General features: G+C 38.6%; 1 long non-coding RNA gene across 1 annotated transcript; it reads right to left on the reverse strand.

The window, feature by feature from the left end:
- Positions 1 to 2339: 2339 nt before the first annotated feature.
- Positions 2340 to 7786, reverse strand: LOC125344182. The gene is made up of 2 exons (XR_007209429.1): positions 7724 to 7786; positions 2340 to 2447 (listed from the first exon to the last, which is right to left on the reverse strand). It is a non-coding gene; the product is annotated as an uncharacterized LOC125344182 (long non-coding RNA).
- Between the last annotated feature and the right edge of the window lie 10373 nt (positions 7787 to 18159).

An 18159-nucleotide genomic window follows, 5' to 3' on the forward strand; every position in this document is an offset into this window, starting at 1 on the left:
AGGATAAAACTATAGGAGGTTGAAGGACCTTCTGTAATATTTTTGCAACTTTCTATAAATCTGTAATCATTTCAAAATAAAAAAGTAGCAAAATGTAAAAAATGTCTTATTTGAAAAGAGCATTGAAGATCAAATGATTTTCTTCCAATTATTGAACATTTTTCAATGCCTTCTTGAATCATCTAGGACCATAGCCAGTGGTATGTTCGTGAGTGTATTATAAGTGGATATCTTGGACAAATAAGTCCTGATTTGTAATGTTTGTTTAGTTCCATAAATACTTACTATATGACCAAGTTATACATGTGACCTTCAATTGACATGTAATATTACACAAACTTTACTAATCAGCTCTTGTGAGTTGGTATCAACGGGCTCCAGCATGCTATTAAAAGGTGAATACAGTGTGTTCATATATTTGTGTATTTAAATGACTAAGTTTTAGATACTTGGCGTTTATCCCCTTCTTCTAAAACCTAAGATTAGTCAAAATTTACAGTAAAAACTTGTAATACCAGTTCCTAGTAATTGTATTTGGGATTAAGATGATGAGGAATTCACAAGGCAGAGCCTCTTAGAGCCAACAATGTAAAATAATGACTTAAAAAAGTTTGCTTTTGCCAGGTGCTCAAATAGCTGTGTGAAATGAAGTTCACCAAAGTGAAGTTCATTATGTGAACTGTTGAAATCTACCCATAAATCGATTGGGCACCATTCAGTGCCAGAGATCTATTATACTGAAGGTTAATTTCAGAAGAGAGATTTTCTATACTCCTGTCATTATCACTAGGAGGCTTTTGCTCCAACAAAAGATTTTTGTAATGTTACTGGCCAATTAGAGTCCATACTGTTATAATGAGTTAAAATCAGATTTATCTAAAATTCTAAAGATAAAACAATGCTGTCCCAGCATGGAACTTTATTTTTCGAAAGGATCATACAAGCCCATTCACTCACCACTTAATTGGCTAGTTGATATTTCCTCTGGTTATAATTGCACTGTCTTACCCTTTACTAGAGCAGAATGTGTGTTGGTGTCTAAATCAACACTGAATGTTAGGTTAAAGGCTGGACCTAGAGCACTGTTAACTTGTAAGGCTCATTGATTCACTTGAAAGCATTTCTGTGGGGATCTCCCCCACCCTCAACACCATAAAGAGTAATCATCTAGGAGAACTTATCTTCTAATCAACAGGACAGTTGTCTATAAATGTCATTTCTGTGGAGCAACCTTTCCTGGTCATCTATCTGAAATCATTTTGGCTCAGAACTAGAATGAAAGTTCTGGGGCTGGATATATGGCTCAAGTGGTAGAATGTCTGCCTAACAGGTGTGAGACTTTGAGTGCAAAATGGTAGTACTACCTAGAAAGTCCTATAAAGGTAGAAATAGCTGAGTTCTTAGTTCTCACAAGTTGTCTGGCAGAAAATAATTTTCAATTCATGTTTATGGAATGAATAAATGAATGAATGAATGGACAGATGGATAAAATAGCAGCATTTAATTTTTGTTGAGTTCCTAAACCATTCATTATTCACACAGTATTATTTCAAAGCTCTTGAAATGAAAATGTAGAAAATGTTAGGGAATTGGCTGGATTGAATACTATACAAGCTACAGACAGTTTTGCTTTACTACTACTAGTGACTTCTCTAAAGAGGAATAGAATTCCTCTTTAAATTGGTTAAGAATTGATGCTGTTCATGTTTTTTCTTTTTTAAATTAAATTTTATTGACAAGGTGTTGTGCAAAGGGGATACAGTTACATAATAAGGTAGTGAGTACATTTCTTGTCATATCTGTTACACCCTCATTTTTCTTTCCCTTCCCTAGTTCAGGTAGGCATATATACAATATCCAGTGTACTAAAATCATATGCAGTAGCCACGTAGGGTATGCCAACATTAAACACAATGACGACAACAGAATCCTCCTGTGTCCTCTTGGAGTTGTTTTTGCTTATCATCATCTTATATAATCATATATACATAGCTGTTGAGCTATTGTGATCCACTGATAGGTCTATCCTAGACCTTTTTAATGTTTGTTTAGTAGTTTTTTGGTTTTAGATACATAATGTAAAGTTGCTGACCCCAACATGTGGAAAAATCATTTGAAAAGAAGTTTGTTATTTTGCAGACCTGGTCTCTAATGTTCTCCTCACACCCCCACTCCAACAGTCATATATCAAGGAGACCATGCCCCTTTGTTCTCTGTGTTCTAAGCTTGTCTCGCTCAACATTATTTGTTCAAGTTCTGACCATTTCCCTGTGAATACCAATATTTTATCATTTCTAATCGCTATGTAGTATTCCATGTGTACAGGTATCCCATTTTTGGATCCATTCATCTGTAGTGGGGCATCTGGGTTGTTTCCATATTTTGGCTATTGTGAATTGTGCAGTGATAAACATGGATGTGCAGATGTCTTTGTGGTACCCTGGATCCTGTTGTTGGTATGGCTGGGTAGGGTATGTGTATGCTGAATTATTTTAGGAACCTCCATACTTTTCTCCAAAGTGGTTGTACTAGTTTGCACTCCCACCAACAGTGGAGAAGGGTTCCTCTTTCTCCACATCCCCTCCAGCATTTGCTGTTGCCTGAATTCAGAGTACAGGCCATTCTAACTGGAGTGAGATGGTATCTCAGGGTTGTTTTATTTGCATTTGCTTTACTGCCAGGGATGTTGAACATTTCCTCATAGATTTCTTTGCCATTTTTATTTCTTCTCCTGTGAAGTCTCTCTTTAGCTTCTTTTCCCATTTCATAATTGGTTTACTGGGTTTGGAGGGGGTTAGTTTCTTGAGTTCCCTGTAGATGATGGATATTAGGCCTTTGTCTGTTGCTGTGCTGGTAAAGATCCTTTCCCGTATGGTTGGCTGTCTTTCTAGTTTAATGGCTATGTCTTTAGCTGTGCAGAAACTTTTTATTTTGTAGTAGTCCCATTTGTCAAGTCTCTCCACTATCTGTTGTGCCCCTGGAACTATGTTCAGGAAGTTCCTACCTGTGCTTATAAGTTCTAGTGTCTCTCTCACTCTGTCCTTCAGTAGTTTCAAGGATTCATGTCTGATGTTGAGGTCCTTGATCCATTTTGAGTTGATCTTGATGCATGGTGATAGACTAGGGTCTAATTTGAGTTTTCTGCATATGGCTGTCCAGTTTTCCCAGCACCAGTAGTTGAAGAGGCTATGTTTATTCCATTGTATGTCTTTAGCTCCTTTGTCGAATATCAGCTGACTATAAGAGTGCAGTTTTATTTCTGGATCTTCAATTCTATTCCATTGGTCTTCAAGTCTGTTTTTATACCAATACCAGGCTGTTTTTGTTAGGATGGCTCTATAATAGAGCTTGAAGTCTGGTATTGTGATACCTCCTGCACTGCTTCTTTTGCCTAGAATTGCTTTGGCTATTCTAGGTCTTTTGCTGTTCCATATAAATTTATGGGTTGTTTTCTCTATTTAAGTGAAGAATATAGCTGGGATTTTGATGGGCATTGCATTGAATTTGTATAACATTTTGAGCAATATGGCCATTTTCACTATATTGACTCTGCCTACCCATGAGCATGGGAGGTCTTTACATAAATGACCTATCTAATGAGAACTATAAAAATCTAAAAAGAGAAATCAAAGAGGACAGCAGGAGATGGAAAGACCTCATGTTTTTTCTTGACTATTAAATTCCCACTATTTTATTAGGCATCCCAGTCTGATGTAAGGTACCAAACCTCTTTCATGAAGTACATTGGTGAAAACTGCCTCATTATACTTTCCTTTAGATGTAGGCAATATGTTTTCTGGCAGATCTCTTCTAATACTCCTTCATTTCCTGCTTCCAGGGAACTCATCCACAACCTAGTTTCTTTTGGAGTTATTTTGCTGCTGCAGATAACTTATTACTGTGTACAAACTTGTTAGGTTGCAACACTCCAGAACTTAGTAGGATAAAGCAACACCCACTATATTCACCTACATTTCTATGGGTCATCAATTGGGCTGACCTAATGGGCTTCAATGTGTGGGTTTTCTACGGCTCTAGCCTATGGGTAACTCATATCTGCAGTCATCTGGTAGAATGAATGAATCTGGATAGTCTAAGATGTCCTTAATTACATGTCTGGCTATAGTGTTACATATTGGCTAAACCACATGTTTCCAAGTACTGGACTCTCTCATCCTCCAGTAGACTATCTCAGGTTTCTTTCAATAAAGTGAATTTACAGATGGAAAACCTCCAAAATGAAAGCATTTTCTGACCCTTTGCTGTACTGTCCTTGTTAACTTCCCTTTTCTGAAAGAAAGTCACATAATTAATTCCAGAGTTAGTGTGGTAGGAATCTATAAAAGGGCACAGATGAGAAAAATGTGGTTCGTTATAGACCATTACTATAACAAAATGGTGCTCACATGGAATTAGTGATGTTATGAAGCTGAGAAGTGATTATACACAGCTCTTACCTTCACATCAGTGATTGCAATCTTGTAACTAGAAATTGGCCGTAATGGGAACATTTACAGCACTAAAATCAGAAAATGCTTCAAATTAGATCCTCCCCTTAACTTACAGAGAATAAGTTGTGAATAATTTATTAGCATGGTGCACTGTTTCAAATACTTTGAAAACTGCATTAGGCATGCCTATGAGAGTGTCTGGTTCTCTTTTAGGAAGCAATCTCTTATCAATTGCTTATCTTGCGACTCCAAATTTGTATAGGTGGGAGAAAACTCCATGTTTGCTCACAAGAGGAGAAAATACCATGTTTTATCTCCTTTTCTATAAATTTCCTTCAAAGATCACACTAGTGACTTTCTAGTCTTCTTAAGTGTGTTGCAGAGATGGACAGACCAGTTTGTCTACATTTCATCACAGCTTGCAGGGTAGTGTGCTATGCCTTTGGAGGGTTTGACCAAAACTTAAGAGACATTAACAAAAACTCTGAGCCAGTATGATCTCATTCCATTCTCTCCCTATTCAGTTACATATTTGATTTGGACAAATACATTTGATGTATCTTTACATAAATAATCCATATTAAAGTATGTGCTGTCCATCTATCCTGGAGATCAAAACTGTCACCCCTTATACATGCCAGGTAGTTAGAGAATCATAAATCTAAGCTTTAACACTATGCTATTGGCCTTTATTGATGCTTACATTATTTTTTTTAAAGACTAAGTAAGAATTTGCGGTTCTATTTCCTTTAAGGAAAGAGTCAAGTATGTGGGGCCTCTTGTGTGTTTACTTAGAAGTGTAAGTTCTATTTGCCTCTTTTGAGCACCAAGGGGGTCTCATCTCACAAATCCTGTGACATTTGTAGCAGATAAAGTTTTTCCATTTATGGTCTGGATATTTTAAAAACACAGATAGACGAGATAAAGGCAAAGGAAGATGGGAGAATCTGTTTCTCTGGTAACTGCCGCCCCCATCGCCCAAAAACATCAATTTAAACAATTCTTCACACAAAAAATGCCTTTATAAGAGCTAAGACCCTAGGTAAAAGAATACAGTATTTGACTGTAACACACTATAATAGAATATTCTTTGAAGAGCATAGGAAGGACAATTTAAAATTACCACGTCACCCCTCCCATAACCCCTGGCTGCATAACACAGATGGGGACTAGGCACAGGACTTTCCCTGGACTTGAACAGGAGCTGCCATAGTTGCAAGCAAAAACTCTACATCTTAAACAATTTTCGTAAGCTTATAAAATGCCCCCGGCCCAGACATAAGATCTGCCCTTTGGCACTGTGACTCCGCCCTTGGCTGATGACACCGGAGTTGCAGGCAGAGCACCTCCCACCTTAGTTACGAGAAGGTATAAAGACCCCCTGAGAGAGAGCTCTGGCGCCATTTTCCTTTACTCCTCTGTGGGAACTTGGCCTTCCAAAACTCTTTTGCTCTACATGACTTTGTCTATGGTCTGTGGTTTTCTGGAATAATTTTCCTTTCAATTTTTAAGATTGAAATCATATCAAGTATCTTTTCCAAACCGCAATGGTATCAAATTAGAAGTCAGTAACAGGAAGTTTTAGAAAATTAAGAAATACACAGAAATTGAACAATATGATCTTGAATAACCAATGGGTTAATGAATAAATTAAAATGAAAACTTAAAAGATTTTATGAGACAAACAAAAATGGAAACATAACAAAGCCTATGGAATATAGCTAAAGTGGTTCTCAGAGGGAAGTTTATAGCAATACTGTAAGGACCATTGGAAAGGAAACCCGCCACATGGTTCAGACATAAAAGAGTTTATTGGGGAGAGGGGAGACTGCAAGCTTGCACAAGATGGAGGTGTGGGGAGACAGAGGAGAAGGAAAAAGAAAAAAGGAGAAAAAGGGAGAAAAGGAGAGAGAGCAAAGACTCGTATTGAGCCAGATCATATAGGGAAAGGTGGAAAATATGACCAGGTGGACTGGATGTGACCTCAGAGAGGGGGAGGTAACTTTCTCCAGGTGTGCCAGTTACCTAGGTAACACAGGTACTGGGCACAGACTTAAACAGGTGGGGGGAATCTGCATGGAGCCCTCCCAGGGGTGGTCCTTAAAAATACCTTTCTGAAAATGATCTCAAAAAACCTAAAGAAACAACCAAAGTTGTATTCATTGTGGGACTGTCATATATAGTATTTAATGTACTGAGATACAGTCCTTCTAATTTGTTCAAAGTTATTATAATAGTGAAAAGATGTTTGATTTTTTTGTTCTTGTTGGTCATGGGGCTTGAACTCAGGGGCTGGGTGCTGTCCCTTTTTACTCAAGGATAGCACTCTACCACTTTGAACCACAGCACCACTTCCAGTTTTCTGGTGGTTAAGAGATAAGATTGGAGATAAGGTTGGAGATAAGAATTTCATGGACTTCCCTGCCCCAAGAGGCTACTAACTGAGTTCTTCAGATCTCAGACTCCTGAGTAGCTAGGATTACAGGTGTGAGCCACCAGAGCCTGGCAAGATATTGAATTTTGGCAAATGATTTCTCTTTTTATTTATTTTTTATTTATTAATTAAAAAAAAATTGACACGGTGTTGTGCAAAAGGGGTACAGTTACATAATAGGGCAGTGTGTACATTTCTTGTGATATCTTACACCCTGTTTTTCTTTCCCTTCCCTAGATTAGGTAGACATATATACAATATGCAGTGTACCAAAAACATATACAGTATCCACGTGGTCTACGCCAAAGGAAATTCACTTAGTACTTTAAATGTAACATCAACAATAGAGTTTGCTTATCCTTGTCTTATATGAACATACATACATAGCTTTTGGGCTACTGTGATCCACTGAGAGGTCTATTTTTGACCTCTATATGTTGAGTAGTTGTTTGGTTTTAGTTACATAATGTAGGGTCGCTGACCCAAACCTGTGGGAAATACCATTTGACAAGAAGTTTTTGGTTTCGCAGACCTGGTCTCTACTGTCTCCCCCTCCCCCCACCTTAACAGTCATATATCAAGGAGATCATGCCCTTTGTTTTCTGTGTTCTAGGCTTGTCTAGCTCAACATTATTTGTTCAAGTTCTGACCATTTCCTTGCGAATAACAATATTTCAACATTTCTAATCGGTATATAGTATTCCATAGTGTATAGGTACCATATTTTTTGGATCCATTCATCTGTGGAGAGGCATCTGGGTTGTTTCCATACTTTGGCTATTGTGAATTGTGCAGCGTTAAACATGGAAGTGCAGATGTCTTTTTGATATCTAGGGACCTGTTGTTCAGGATAGATGCCTAGGAGTGGTATGGCTAGGTCTTAGGGTAGGTCTATGTTGAGCTTTTTGAGAAACCTCCCTACTGTTCTCCAAAGTGGTTGTATTAATTTGTACTCCCACCAACAATGGAGAAGGGTTCCTTTTTCCCCGCATCCCCTCCAGCATTTGTTGTTGCCTGAGTTTAGAGTACAGGCCATTCTAACTGGAGTGAATTGGTATTTCAGGGTTGTTTTATTTGCATTTGCTTTACTGCCAGGGATGTTGAACATTTCCTCATATGTTTCTTTGCCATTTTTATCTCTTCTCTTGTGAAGTCTCTCTTTGGCTCCTTTGCCCATTTCCTAATTGGTTTACTGGGCTTGAAGGGGCTTAGATTTTGAGTTCTCTTTAGATGATGGATATTAGGCCTTTGTCTGTTGCTGTGCTGGTAAAGATCCTTTCCCATATGGTTGGCTGTCTTTCTAGTTTGGTGGCTATGTCTTTAGCTGTGCAGAAGCTTTTTATTTTGTAGTAGTCCCTTTTGTCGTGTCTCTCCCCTATCTGTTGTGCCCCTGGGACTCTATTCAGAAGTTCCTACCTGTGCCTGTAAGTTCTAGCATCTTTCCTACTCTGTCTTTCAGTAGTTTCAAAAATTCAGGTCTGATGTTGAGGTCCTTAATCCATTTTGAGTGCGGTTTTATTTCTGGGACTTCAATTCTTTTCCATTGGTCTTCAGGTCTGTTTTTATACCTATACCAGGCTGTTTTTGTTAGGATGGTTCTATAATAGAGCTTGAAGTCTGGTATTGTGATACCTCCTGTGCTGGTTCTTTTGCCTAGAATTGCTTTGGCTATTCTAGGTCTTTTGCTGTTCCATATAAATTTATGGGTTGTTTTCTCTATTTCAGTGAAGAATGTAGCTGGGATCTTGATGGGAATTGCATTGAATTTGTATAACAATTTGGGTAATATGGCCATTTTTACTATATTGATTCTGCCTACCCATGAGCATGGGAGGTCTTTCCATCTCCTTGTGTCTTCTTTGATTTTCCTTTTTAGATTTTTACAGTTTTCATTAAGTAGGTCCTTCACGTCTTTAGTTAGGTTGATGCCTAGGTAATTTATTCCTTTTTTTAGCTATTGTAAATGGTATTATTTCCATAATTTCCTTTTCTGCTTATACATTGCTGGTGTACAGAAAAGCTTCTGACTATTGTGGATTGATTTTGTATCCTGCTACTTTGCCAAAATGGTTTATTAGGTGTAGGAGTTTGGGGACTGAGTTTTTTGGGTCCTTCAGATATAAGATCATGTCATATGCGAATAGGGATAGTTTGATTTCTTCCTTACCAATGTGGATCCCTTTGATGTCCTCCTCTTGCCTTATTGCTATGGCTAGGGATTCCAGCACTTTGCTGAAAAGAAGTGGGGAGAGTGGGCATCCTTGTCTTGTTCCTGAGTTTAGGGGGAATTATTTTAGTTTCTCTCCATTTAATATGATATTAGCAGTTGGTCTGTTGTATATGGCTTTTATTGTTTTCAGGAATGTTCTTCTATTCCTGTTCGCTCCAGAGCTTTTAATAAGTATGGATGTTGTATTTTGTCAAAGGCTTTTTGGGCAGCGACTGAGATAACAAAGTGATTCTTGATTTTAGTTCTGTTTATGTGGTGAATTACATTAATAGATTTACGGATGCTGAACCATCCTTGTGTCTGTGGGATGAAGCCTATTTGGTCATGATGTATAATTTTCTTTTTCCTTTTTTTTGGCCGGTCCTGGGCCTTGGACTCAGGGCCTAAGCACTGTCCCTGGCTTCTTCCCGCTCAAGGCTAGCACTCTGCCACTTGAGCCACAGCGCCGCTTCTGGCCGTTTTCTGTATATGTGGTGCTGGGGAATCGAACCTAGGGCCTCGGGTATACCGAGGCAGGCACTCTTGCCACTAGGCTATATCCCCAGCCCCGTATAATTTTCTTGAGCAGTTTCTGTATCCTGTTAGCTAATATTTTATTGAGGAGCTTTGCGTCTGTGTTCATTAGTGATATTGGTCTGTAGGTCTCTTTTTCTGTTGGGTTTTTGCCTGGTTTGGGGATGAGTATAATATTAGCTTCATAAAATGAGTTTGGGATTTCTCCCTCTGTTTCTATTTCACGCAAGAGTTTGAGGAGTATTGGTATTAGCTCATCACCAAAGGTTTTATAGAATTCATTGGTGAATCCATCTGGGCCTGGGCTTTTCTTTATTGGGAGGTTCTTGATTACCCCCTGTATCTCGCTGTAAGTTATTGGCTTATTAGTTGATGTATTTCTTCTTGGTTAGTTTGGGCAGTTTATACTTCTCTAAGAATTGATCCATTTCTGTAAAATTATTGTTTTTAGTGAGTAGAGATTCTGGAAATAGTTCCTTATGATATTTTGAATATTGTGTGTATTTGTTGTAATTTTTCCAGTGGAGTCCCTGATTTTACCGATATGAGTTTCTTCTTTTTTTTTTGTGAGTCTTGCGAGGGGTTTGTGAATTTTATTTATTTCCTCAAAGAACCAGCTTTTAGTTTTATTTATTTGTTGAATGGGCTTTCTGTTTTCAATCAGATTTATCTCTTCCTTAATCTTTGTGATCTCTCTCCTCCTAGTCATTTTAGATTCGATTATTTCTTGTTTCTCCAGATGTTTTAGTTTCATGGTGAGGTTATTCACCTGTTCTGCTTCCATTCTTTTAATGTGAGTACTGAGGGCAAAGATCTTGTCCCTCAGTACTGCCTTAGCTGTATCCCATAGGTTTCTTTGTGATGTATTTTCATTGTTGTTGTGGCTTATGAATTTGTTAATTTCATCCTTAATTTGGTCTGTGACCCAAGTGTTAGATAACAGTGAGGGCTTAGCCTCCAAGTATATGTATCACTTCTGTGGTATCCTTTATTGAGGGTTACCTTTATTCCACTGTGCTCAGATATAATACATGGGATGACATCAATACTTTTGTATTTGCTGAGGTTCTTTGTGTGGGATATGACATGGTCTATTTTGGAGTATGTTCCATGGGCTGCTGAGAAGAAGGTGTATTGGGTCTCTGTAGGGTGGAAGATTCTGTATAGATATGTCAGATCCATTTGGGATATGGTGTTACTTAGGTCCTCAGCTCCCTTACTAATTCTGGGTGTTGGATCTGTCTCTTGGAGAGAGTGGGGTATTAAAGTCTCCCACTATGACTGTGTTTGGGTCTATCTTGTTCTGTAGATCTGTGAGAATTTGTTTGACATATGTAGGGCCACTTTTGTTCGGTGAGGGGTCGTGTGTTTGGGCCCAGGTATCCCTGCCGGGCTGGTATTGCACCCCAGCAAGCCTGTGATTGTTGTTCAAAAAGTCCATGCAGACCAGGGTGCCTCAGATGGTGTTCCAATGCCTACCAGTCCCTGGGGCCCTGTTGGGGGGGGCCTGGTGTGGACAGGTTCAGGCTCCCCAGCTGGGGTTTTGGGGGATGCCTGTCTAAGGTGTTTCCTGGTCACTTTGTTGGGCGCTGCTCCACCTCTTCTAGCTCCCGTGTCCTACAAGAGGCTGTAGGGTCCTAGAGCCAACAGATATGGGGCTCCTTTGTTCCCTTGGGGTAGGGCGGGGGAGGGAGGGAGCTCTATCTTCTTTGTAAGGTTTGGGTCTCTGCTAGAGTTGGTCTCCCATTGTGGGGAGGGGGTTAGTGGGGAACTTACTGGTCCTGGATTGTGTGAGTGTCCTGTGCTGCTGTGGGCTATTCAGGGCTGGGGTGCTGGGATGTGACAAGATTGGTCATTTGGTGGTGATGGTCCCGGCTCTCCTTGTCCAGCTCTCCCCATCTGTGCCACCTGGTTCCCTTGCTGCTGTTGTTGTCTGTTCCTGGCCATTCAGTCCCCCACCTCCGGTCCTGTGCTGCTGTCTGTCTCAGTTGGTCTGAGCTCAGTCTGGGGCCCATGGAGCTCCTGCTGTCTGGGCTCTGTACTCCTGGCGTGACTTTTCGGCTGTTGCTTCTCTAGTTGCTGATGGTCTGCAGTCCCATTTACTGGTGCCGGGTCCCCTTTCCCAGCCTGACCCTGTTTGGGCTGGGTTCAGTGGGAGGGGAGGGGAGGTTACCCCAGAGATTTCTCGGCCCTGTGCAGGTTATAGGCTCTTCGTTTTTTGTTCTTTTTTGTTTCCTGTGTTTCTCTGTTTGTTCGGGTTGTTGGTTTTGCTGGTCTCTTGCTGGGGTGTTGGGTGTTGGAGTTCCAGGCTCACTATTCTGTTGGAGAGAGTTGGGGTGCCTCCCTATTGTGATGGCGCCATCTTCCTACCTCAAATGATTTCTTACATATATTCAAACAACATGTGAATTTTGTTCTGTTAATACCATGCATCATATTTATTGATGTTCATATGCTGAACTATCCTTGCATCCTAGTGATGAGTAACAATCTTTTCTATTTTACTTTGTTTTTTTTTCTTTGATTGTGATACAATCATATACTGTATTTTTTATCTGGTTTCCATAGCTGTTGTGGAAGTATTTTCTTGGGAGAGTAGTTGTTCAAATTGGTGTCTCCCCATGGGAATGATCATTACAGAGACTGATTCTGCCATCATGCTTCACCTCTTTCTCTTCTCTCTATGACTTTTAATGTCCACAAGTGAGAAACTTGTTTTGGTATACATTTCACAGGGTTTGTGAGTGAAGAGGCAAGGATACTTATAAGAATGATCAAAGAAGAAATAAATTAGAGATTAGGAAACCCATAGGAAAAAAATCAACAAAACTAAGAATTGGTTTGCTGACCAGGTAAACAAAATCAACAAATGGTTAGCCAAACTAAGACCAAAATAGAGAAATTAAGCAAATGAAATCAGAAATGAAAAGGGACATTACAATTCATACTATAGAAACCTAAAGAAGCACAAAACTATTATGAAAAATTATATGCTGAAAAATTGGATGATAAAATAGATTAACTCTTTGATACATACAACCTACCTACTCAAATTGAATTATGAAGACATAGAAAATCTGATTAGACCAATAATAGGTAAGGAAATAAAATCAGTAATATACACACTGCCATCAAAGAAAAGCCTAGGACCTGATTTTCTTGACCATTGAATTCTGAGAGTTTTAGAAAGAACTACTACTAGCAATTCTTCTCAAACTCTTGCAATAAAAAATTGAAAAGGAGGAGACACTTCTAAGTTAATTTTATGAGGCCAGAATGATTACCCTCACACCAATGTCAGATAAAAATACTACAAAAAAGAAGAAAAAAAAACAACATCAGCAAAGAAAACTTATGGGCCATGATCTCTGATGAACATAAATGGAAAATTCCTCAACAAATATTAGCAGAGTGAGTTCAACAGCATATTGAAAAATTAAAAATCATTCACTAGGATCAAATGGTACTCATTCTCAAGGAACAAGGGTGGTTCAACATATATAAAGCAGTAAATATGATGCATTATATAAACAGAAAAAACATTACTATAGTGAATACAAAAAAACATTTGATGGGCTGGGAATGTGGCTTAGTGGTGGAGTGCTCGCCTAGCATGCATGAATCCCTGGGTTTGATTCCTCAGCACTGCTTATATAGGAAAAAACAGAAGTGGAGCTGTGGCTCAAGTGGTAGAGTGCTAGCCTTGAGCAAAAAGAAGCCAGGGACAGTGCTCAGGCCTTGAGTCCAAACCCCAGGACTGGCAAAAATAATTGACAAAATTTAATACCCCTTCATGATAAAAAAAAACTCTCAAAAATAGAATACAAGAAGAAAAAAATAACTTAGCACAAGCCATAATTAACATACTCAAGGGGGGAAGTTCAAAGCTTTCTAAAGTTAGAAATAAAGCAGTTATGACCACTCCCATGACTTCTATTAAATATAGTACTAGGATTCCTAGCCACGGGAATTAGGCAAGAGAAAGAAATAAAAGGCATCCAAACTGGAGAGGAAGAAGTTATCTTTATACACAAAAAATATTTTAGATACAAAAAATCCTATGTGTGTAAGAATGCTAAAAAGGCTGACAGTCATCATAATGCATTGTATTCATAAAATACTTTGTTTAATGGCAACTCTTGTGTACAACTACTTTAAGATTTAAAAATGTTCCCCAAACCTGTTAGAACACATTAAATAAACTCAGTACAGTTTCAGGACACAAAAATCAACATATAAAAAAATCAGTAAAATTTGCATACACTTCCCCAATCTCAGGTCTGTCTCTCCTCTTAGGATAAAGGACCTGTCTAGTTCTCAAGAGTCTTGAACCAAGCACTGGGAATGTTTAACAATCTATTAGGTGGCTTGCATGGATTGCTTTGCTAACAATAATATGCTTCTTTGGCCAGAAAAGTTTTTTTAAATACTTTTTGAGTAGACTTCTGTCTTGAATTCAACAGCAATTGAAGACAAGAGAAATGAAAAAGTATAGCCAGAGAATAAAAGATGACTTATAAATGTGAGAAGCAAAGTAGATAGCTGGGCACTGATAGCTCATGTATATAATCCTACTCAGAAATCTGAGATCCAGAGATCACTGTTTGAAGCCAACCCAGGCAGATAAGTTCATAAGACTCTAGATCCAAAATCATCAGCAAAAAGCTGGGCCGGAAACACTATTCAAATAACAGAATACCACCTGAATCAGCAGTCTAAGGAAAACAGAGTGGGGGGGGGGGAGGAGGAGGAAGAAAAGGAGGAAAAGAAGAAAGAGGAAAAAGAAAGGTACAAGATGGCTATTCCAGATGGTAGAGAAGATAAAACAGAAATCTCTCAAAGTAAGAAACTGATGTGAATTGACACTCCTGTATTTCTGCTCCTAGAGTTAGAATTTTAAGTGGTATGCCAAAATAATGGCTATTTTAAAAAGTAAGTGCTTAGTCAGGAGTCAGAAGTCCTAGTGAAAAAAGATAAGTGAGAGTTTATTAATCTTATTACTTTTTAAGATCAAATGAGGGTGATAAGGCACAAAAATTTACACCAATCACTATTATTTTCATGACTGTTAAGGACATTCCACCTTTAAAAATGGAAACCCAATACCAATATCAGCATGTCCTTTACTAAACACCCAGAGCCACTGTCCCCTAGATTTAATGAAGTGAATTGTTACCTCCAATCTTTAGAACTGCATTAAATACTTGTAGTCTAGGAGATTGTATAAAGGTCTCTCCCTTCTGCATTTTAGGCAGAGATATTTTAGTAAAGGTTTTTTTGCTGAATCACTGAAGGAATCTCCCTGAGACTTAAGCTGTTACTCCTTAAATAACATGTTTGTTCATCACAGATGAAGGAGCCACATATGCATGAAAACAACAAATCTTCCAATATGTGAAATTAGAAGCTGATGTCAGCCCTCAGGTTTAAGTCCAGTTCTTCTTTCTTGCCTTACATAAATACTTGCAGAGGGCTGGGGATATGGCCTAGTGGCAAGAGTGCCTGCTTCATATACATGAGGCCCTGGGTTCGATTCCCCAGCACCACATATACAGAAAATGGCCAGAAGTGGCGCTGTGACTCGAGTGGCAGAGTGCTAGCCTTGAGCGGGAAGAAGCCAGGGACAGTGCTCAGGCCCTGAGTCCAAGCCCGGACTGGCCAAAAAAAAAAAACAAAAAAAAAACACAAAAAACTAGAGTGCCTGCTTCATACTTGCAGAGCATTTACTATGTACCAGTGTTAGGTATGAGGGACACCTAAAACAAGCTTAGAAAGCTGAGTAATCACAGTCTCAATTCCTGGTGTGTGTGTGTGTGTGTGTGTGCTTGTGCGTGCGCACTAGTCCTGAGGCTTGAACTCAGGGACCTAGACTGTCTCTGAGCTTTTTTGTTTAAGGCTAGTGCTCTATCACTTGATCCACAGCTCTACTTCTGGATTATTTTGTGGTTAATAGTAGATAAGAGTCTCATGCATTGTCTTTCTTGCCTGGGCTGGCTTTGAACTGTGATCTTCAGATCTCAGCCTCCTGAGTAGCTAAGGATTATAGGTGTGAGCCACTTGTGCCTGGATCAATTGCTGTTTTAGGAGATACCTTATATGAAAAGCCAAAGGCAAAAGAATGTTTTCTGGGAGTGAATTACTTTGGGAAGAAATGTCATTCCAAGACAGGATCATGCTTTACCTTAGAACTTTGAGGAAGCATCTAGAGCTCGAATAAAGTGTCTTTGTCACCATGATGCAACACTGAGTTATTTCATTTTTGCCCAGTTAGTTTTAAGCTAAATAGTAAGAACATCAGTCTTCCCGGTATCCAAAATAAGAGAGCACTGTTGAGGACACAGAAAAAGAATATTGCATGCAAAACATTGATCTTTAGCAATCTCTTACATATGGGAAATCCTATTTTAAGGTTCTAATTTAAGAAATCTGACTTACATTACATTTGCTCTAACCATTGTAAATAACAATAAAGATGCCAAAAGTCCTACATTATGAGTCAGTGGGTCACTGGTGGCAAATTGTGAAGCCAATCGATAAGAAATTTGAAACATACAGAGTGTTGGAAGCTGGTTTTATAACAGTCCAGTGAAGCTTCTCACTGAATGTAATAAAAGGAATCCAGGAATCCATAAGCCTGTGGCTCATGCCTGCAACCCTAACTACTCAGGAGGCTGATATCTAAGGATCATGGATCAAAGCCAGTTCAGGCAGGAAAGACTGTGAGACCATTATCTCCAATTAATCACCAAAAAGCTGGAAGTGGAGCTGTGGCTCAAGTGGTAGAACACCAGGTTTGAGCAAAAAGAAAGCTCAGAGACAGCACCAAAGCATTGAGTTCAAGCCCCAGGATTAGCACCAAAAAAAAAGGAAGCAAGAAAGGATGAGAGAACCAGAATCACTCAGGGTCTCTCAGAATGAAGATGTCAGGAAATATATATAAGCTAACACTGGCAAAGGAGGATGGAGGCAGATCAGTAGAGTTGGGGTATAATAGTGCCATAATCTGGACAAACAGCAGACAGCCTGAGGAGAGCCAGGATGGTGACTAAGATAGTCAGGGGGAGATTGTGGCTGATTATTAAAGTACATGGGGGCATAGAAATAAAGGATCAGGAGCTTAATTGGACTGAATATTTATTAGGAAATAATGATCCTGGTATGAAAGAATTATATACTACTAATTTATATGCTGAAATCCTAACCCTCAATGTGATTGTATTTGAAGTAAGGAAGTAATTATGATTAAATGAAGGCACAAGAGTAGGGCCCTTATCCCACGGGTTGTGTCTTTACAAAGAAAGACACTAGAATATTTACTCTTTGTGAGGCTATATATAGTAAGAAGCTGGCTGTCTGCAAGACAGGAAAAGTACTCGTGCTGAAGAGAATTGTCTGGCACTTTGTAGTTCTGAGACCCTAAAATTGTGAGGGAAAAAATACATTTCTTTTAAAGTCACCCAGTCTTTTGGTAACCTGAGCTATTATACTCTATTACAGACACAATCAAAATTATACACTATTACAGACCCAATTACAGAGATAATCAAAGTGCCTATTTATAAGTAAGGATAAAATGTAGAGCATAGAGTAATAGAGGAAAATAAGATATTGGCCAATGGAAAAGAACAGAAAATCCAGAAGTAGGTCTGATTGTAGATAATATAACATTGTAGTTAAGATAATGATTGTCAATTTAGAAATATAATTAAAAATGCACTTCACAGAATTCTTCAAAATTAATTATAAATGGATTAAGTTATATGGAAGCATATAGATGAGTTTTTAGGTTTGTAGAGGAGATATAACTTTACAACATGAAATCATTAGAGGAAATCACAGCAGAGTCTCAAACACAAACATCAAAAGCATCATTTTGACAATCAAAACTAACAACCAAGAAATGTTTTAGGCAATCATTTTCAGGAATTTTCAGGAATTCTGGCTTTAAAGCAAAGCAATAGAAACTAGCTCAAAGTGACAACATGGATCAATCAATAGATAAAAAGGAAAAAGAAATATTCACAGAATAATTCATTTCTTTGACAAATACACATTAAATGGATTATTCAATCTTGAATGCAATTGAAAACAGGGAAATAAAAAAAAAACAAATAGGACACTAGCACCAGTGGTTCATGTCTGCCTGAATTCAAGCTCCAGGCCCTGAATTCAAGCTCCAGCAGTCACTTACACACACACACACACACACACACACACACACACACACACACACACACACACACAGAATCAAATAGGAGATAGAATTGCATATTAAATGATACAATGTTTTAAGTAATAAAGGAGATTAAATGTACTCTGACGAAATCAGCAAATTGAGAAGAAATGAGAACAGCTTTAAAAAGTGCTCAGATCCTACTATGAATATATCCTAAGGAAATAATCCAAAAAGAAAGGAAATGCCATACATTCAAAGAAACTTCTCATTCCATTTTCCTAATGATGAAATGTAGAGAACACTAACTGTTCAATGGGTGACTCATGCTACATGAAATTATAGGATACCTACTCAA

Source organism: Perognathus longimembris, chromosome 28 (genome assembly GCF_023159225.1).
Source record: "Perognathus longimembris pacificus isolate PPM17 chromosome 28, ASM2315922v1, whole genome shotgun sequence".
Taxonomy (NCBI): Eukaryota; Metazoa; Chordata; class Mammalia; order Rodentia; family Heteromyidae; genus Perognathus; species Perognathus longimembris.